General features: G+C 37.1%; 1 long non-coding RNA gene across 1 annotated transcript; it reads left to right on the plus strand.

Moving 5' to 3' along the window:
- Positions 3,901–5,551, plus strand: LOC107643536. The gene is made up of 2 exons (XR_001620889.2): positions 3,901–5,089; positions 5,140–5,551. It is a non-coding gene; the product is annotated as an uncharacterized LOC107643536 (long non-coding RNA).

Raw genomic sequence — 6,000 nt, forward strand, 5'->3', positions numbered from 1 at the left:
GCACTTAAATAAACCTTGCGATCCTTCCGATTGGACTTTGCACTATTTACACCTTGAATTTCTTTTGCAACCAACATCCACTCTTTCACCATGCACCAACCCAAGAAGAACCTTGAGTTGGTAATCCGTTTCCAAGAGAGCAAATTGATGTGGGCCTATGAAGCTCATTGAAGATATTGTTACCCACTCCATTTGTCCTTGAAACGGAATTGCTTCCTCACCAACTTATTCCTCCTCTTCCCCATAACTTAAGTCATAAGAAGGAAGTTGTGAGAATTTTACCTCCTTGTCTCCATCAATCTTAAAGGGAAGAGGAGATTGACCAAGGAGGACAAAAGATCATTAATGATGGAATCCTCATCTTGATCAATCTCCCTCAATTCTCCCTTTCTCTCCTCCAATTCCAACACTCCACTTTCTCCCTCTTGTTCTAATTCAAGCTCTAACCCTTCTTCTTTTCATTGTGGCTCCATGCTCTCCTCTTTACTACATTCCTTCATTGCTCCTCCACATTCCTCAAGGGGAATGTCTTGATTGCTTGAGCATATTGAGGTTAAGCGGTTCACCGTTTCGGCTATGGTGGCCATGAATTCCCCTTACTTCCTTCGGAACCCTTCTTGCTCTTGAAAGAATGCTTGAAGGTCTTGTTCTTCTTGGGGCAAGGGTTGAAAAACTTCACATTTAGGCGGAAAAGAAGATTTAAAGGTTGGAAGGAAGGTTGTATATGTGGGAGGTAGGTCATGTGGGTGGGGATATTGAGGTGGTGTATAAGGGGGTGATGGTTCATATGGTTGGTAACAAGGTGTATAGACATTTTGGTTCCATGGAGGTGTATGGTGTGGTGCTTGAAGGTTTGGTGATTGGGGGTTGTGTATGAGGTATTTCTCATATCCTTGGGGTTGATATTCATATAAGGGAGATCTTAGAGAAGGATTTGACTTGTTGTATGGTGGGGAAGATTGCTCCTCCCTCCATCGCTTCTCCCACTCCTTGATACAATCCCAACTTGAATTCATTATACCCTACAAAACAATCACAACCAAGCTCCAAGCAACAAGGGTGACATCTCATAGAAAAAGTAAGAAATATAAACAAAAGACATCAACAACCAAGAAAAATAAACACCCAAATATTAATAAAAACAACCAAATAATTAAAAAGTGAGATATTTACACCATCAACATATTTACGACAACCTAAGATATAACACCGATTGCATCCCCAGCAACGGCGCCAAATTTGATGAGCGAGGGTTTGTTGTTTGGTCTAGAATCGATTAAGACAAGAATTAATTCGTTAGTAGCATAGTCTAAACTAATAACGAATCCTCGTGATCAAATGTAAAGTTCAAATCAAATATAAACCGAGATCAAGAGTAATTCAACCTCAGGTCGTTCTCTCTAGGGATGCAATTGAAGTGTTATGCTTTCGGTTGTTAGGGCAAAAGAGTGGTTTCCAAATCAAAGAACGAAAGATTAAAAGAACTTAAGAAATAAAAGAACTAAGGGATGATCAAAATTGATGTTAATGCAAGTAAAAAGGAAGCAAGGTCAAAACTAGTGAAAATGCTAAAATGCATAAAAGAGCCTTGACTTGGGAATGAGGATCCAAGGAATCCTATCATTGCCATAACCACAACTATGGTAATTATCATGGGTTAATCTCGCTTAGTTAACCCCAAACATCGAGGAGTAAGTCAAGCAAGCATAATTGACCTTAATCCATAAGTCCTAACCAACTTACCAAACTAGTTGATAAAATGCTAGCTTTAATGGAAACAAGAGTCAACTAACTCCCCAAGAATTACCACTAAATGTCAGACATTATGACTCTAGTATCCTAGGAACTCAAACCCCTAAGCCAAGGTATGAAAATCTATTCAAAATTACCAAGTGACATTTTCACAAACACTTGGTGGGCATAAAACTAAAACATGAGAAATTTGCAAAGAAAAATAGAAAAGTATAACCAATTATCAACAAAACCAAATATAAACAAGCAATCAAGCATAAAGAAAGCATGAAACATAAAATTCATCAATCAAAACTTAAAGAAACTCAAAATTGCAATTATGAACAAGGTAACTTGAACCAAAAGGAAATGAAATTAAAAGTGCTATAATTAAAGAAGAAATTGAGAGTACTTACAATTAAGATGAGCAAAATCAAAGATCAAAACTTCTATAAAATGCTACAATAGAGAATTGAAAAACCCTAAGAAAGCATTCTACTCTACTCCTACTCCTATGGAAGCTTCCTAACTAATGCTACCTAATGAAACTTAGTCTAAAATTGAGCTCTCTTCATATGTGTTGAATTCCCCTTGATATAGCATCCAATTTCAGCCTTCAAGCCTTCCAAAATGGGCCAAAAGCCTTCAAAAATCGTGCAACACGTGTTTCATTAATGAAATCATGTGCAGGGTTTTGTGCGTACGCACAGATGTGTGCGTATGCACACTTGGCTGAACGTTCTTCTGTGCGTACGCACGGGTGCTTGTGTGCACGCACACTTCGCTGTGTGTACTTTTCCTTGTTTTCTTCATGTGTTCTCCCTTCTATATGCTTTCTTCCACTTTTGCTTTGCCAATCTTGCCTAAATGACCTAAAAATCACTCGCAAAACATATCACGGTATCGAATGGAAATAAAGTGGAATTAAATTGCTCAATTTAAGCACAAAAATATATGTTTTCACATTTAGGATCAAATTAGGGAGACATCACAAAAGTATGCTATTTTGGTGCTTAAGTGTGAGTTTATGTGATGAAATCTATCCAAATTCAGTCAAAATATATCATGAAATATAGACTCATCAATGCTACGACAGAGGAGATGGAGGTAGTGCAAGATGAGGTGAGGGAAGGTTAGAGAGGTGAAGATGAGATGGAGGTAGAATGGGAATTTAAAAAGTTGAATAGGGATGTTTTTTGAAAGAAAGATTATTAAAGTTTCAATTTTTGTCCCCCAAAATTTTAGTTTCTTGTATCCCCACTTTCTAAAGTAGGAATTAAAAATTTTGTATCTCGAAATTGAAATTTTATTTAGTCTCTAGCTAGCAAACATAATACTAGGTTTAGTCTTGGTCTCAATGTAGTACCCCATATCAAACGTAGCATAGAAAAGAGAGACTAACCCAGCAACCACTCACCCCCACCTTTTGTCCTTCTCCATCGCCGAACTTCTCTCTGTTGGCCAAAGGGTGCCATTGCCGTTGAATTACCCTTCAAAAAACTCTCTCTCTCTCTCTCTCTCTCTCATGTTACTCTTCTGCTACTACTATAGTTTGTTTACTCTATCATTGTTGCCGGTTCGTTGCCCAAATAGCCTTTTTGCTCGTCTCTCTATTCTCCGCCGCGACTGACATCACTGTTGGTCTCTTTGGCATCGTCGACGATAAGCTTCTCGCCTCTGACCTTGACATTCGTCCTTGACTCCCTGCATCGTTGCTGTGGGTCTTTTCACTCTGTTCTTTACCTGTGTTTTTTTCTTTTGTTTTTTTTATGATTTTATTTATTTTATCTTTTAAAATTATAGGTTAAACTAAACTCAAATAAATTTGTAATATGATTTTTAATATTATTTATTTGATTGCTGATAAAATAAAATTAATAATAAGATTTTGTGATATTTATTGTTGGTTGTTGATAATTGATAATAGTAATAGTAATAGAGTTGAAGTGAAACAAGATAGGTTTATGGTGTTTAACAATGTTCTGAAAATCGGACCGGACCGACCGGTCGAACCGATTTAACTGTGAACCAGTAATATTAACGGTCCGGTTAGGCATGTAAAACCGATAATCAGAAAATCGGTAAAAAAACTGTTGAACCGGACGAGAACCGGTCGGTCGGACCGAACCGGAACCCGGCCGGTTTACACAAAAAAAGGGAAGCTGCTTCGTTTCTTTCTCCCGTTCTCCCTTTCTTTCTTTCATTTAGAAAGAAATCACACAAACCCTAGCACTGTAAGCCTACACCACCGCCGCCGCAAGGAGTGGAATATTGCCGCCGTCCGTCGCACTCAAAGTTCGCCATCCGTCATCTAGCTCCCCTCGTGCTCCAAGTCTTCAACCCCTGTTCGCTGTCACCGATCGCGGCTGCTTCCTCGAGCTCGGCGTCCGTCGTCTTTGTCTGCTCAGCCGTCCTTCCGTCGTCGTTTGTTTGCCGTTCACGTTCACGTATTCGTTCAGCTGTCGTCTTCGTTCGCGTTCTTCGCCGTTCACGTTCGCTCGGCGTTCACCGTTCGCGTTCACTCGCTGTTCACCGTTCGAGTTCGTGTTCGTCTGGAAGCCACGTTGCTCCGCTTCAAACTCTGCGACCAACCCGCGCGCTCCACCCAGCCGTCGAACTACTCTCTTTTGTCACCGTGAGTTCCCTAAACCCGCCACCAGACAATACACTCACACAACACAAATACTCTTCTTCAAACTCTGCATCTTCTGATTTCTATTACAATAAGTAATTATTTGACTTGGAAGTGGTTTGGATTTTTTCATAGACTGAATTAAAGTTACAGTAGTTATGTTCTCTTCTCTGTCACATTGAAATTAAGCTTTGAATTCTCTTATTTCGTTTTAATTTCACCGCACTCAACATGTTTGATGAAATGCTTTAACCATATTTCTGGTTGGTTTTATAATTTCTAGCTCTTAGAAACTTAGTAAATTGATTGCATGTGAAATTAGAATAATTGGATCAACATGTTTGATGAAATGCTTTAACCATATTAGCATGATGATTCCACTTGCATTAATGTTCTTCTGGTAGATTTTAATTGTTATTGTGAACTTGTTAATTTGCTAAGTTCTTGTGTTCTTCTGTTACTTTTAATTTTTTTTGTTTTTGCTGTGATTTTCTGTTCTTGAACTTGTTAAGTTGATAATTTGCTAAATTTTTGGGCTGCTGTTGTTTTAATTTGCCAAATTGTTAGGTTGCTGCAACATAATTTGTTGGATTTTCTATTTAGGTCATGTTCTTGTTTATTTGCTAAATTGTTGTTGTGTATTTATTGTTTATTTGCTGGATATTGGTAATCATTGTCTTTGAGATTATTTATTATGCAGGTTTAGTGTCATCACTGTTTTGGAATGTTTTATAATGTACTAATGTTTGTTGCTGTTTTGTAATTGCTGGTTGCAGGTTTAGTGTGATTATTGGTTAATATTTTGTAATGTTTGGTGCTGAATGCTGATTGTTGAGTTCAGATATGGTTGTTTATTTTGACTTGGGTAAAGAGACTTATGGTCATTTTTTCCTGTCTTATACCAATTCAGATGATTATTTTCAGAGGATGAGCACTTATTTCTGTATCTTGAGAAACTGTCTTTGTGTGTTATGAGCATTTGGTGAAGCTTGTATTGTACCTATTCAAAGTTTAGTTTCACCAAATGGTCTTCAAAGCAACTCATCCAAAATGCTGCTGCACAAACCCAAGTCTGTTGTCTCTTAAAGCCTGTATGCACCTTCATTTGGTGAAAGCCTTTCTAGCACTAGTCCACTACCAACTTTGTTATTAATAATGTTATCAAATTTATTTATCCAAGTACTATGCTTATTTTTTAGTTGGATTTATGATAATTCATTTGATATTCTTTCTATTCTTGTCAGATATTTCTTTTTTGTGTACTGATGAGGAATTGTACTTCATTAGAAAACCTCAACTTAATACTTGCATATTTATAATTTATTATTCTATTCTAAAACGGTTTTTTTGGTTAAAACACTGGTTAGATCGGTTGGACCAATAAACCAGTAAATCAGTGACTAGAACGGTTTAATGACTGGTCCGGTTCTCAGAACCTTGGTGTTTAATAATATAAAAGTGCTGGATTTTGCTTTTAGACAAGTGCAAAATAAATTGTTTGCCCAATTGTTTTTGTTTGGCTTATGCTTAAGATTCTTATGTTGGACGCATGTTTTAGACTAAAATTTTAATTGATTTGTAAAATTTTTTATATATTTTTCTTTTTTATATCTTTATTTTTTGAATATTAGTGGTAG

This window comes from Arachis ipaensis, chromosome B05 (assembly GCF_000816755.2).
Source record: "Arachis ipaensis cultivar K30076 chromosome B05, Araip1.1, whole genome shotgun sequence".
Lineage (NCBI taxonomy): Eukaryota > Viridiplantae > Streptophyta > Magnoliopsida > Fabales > Fabaceae > Arachis > Arachis ipaensis.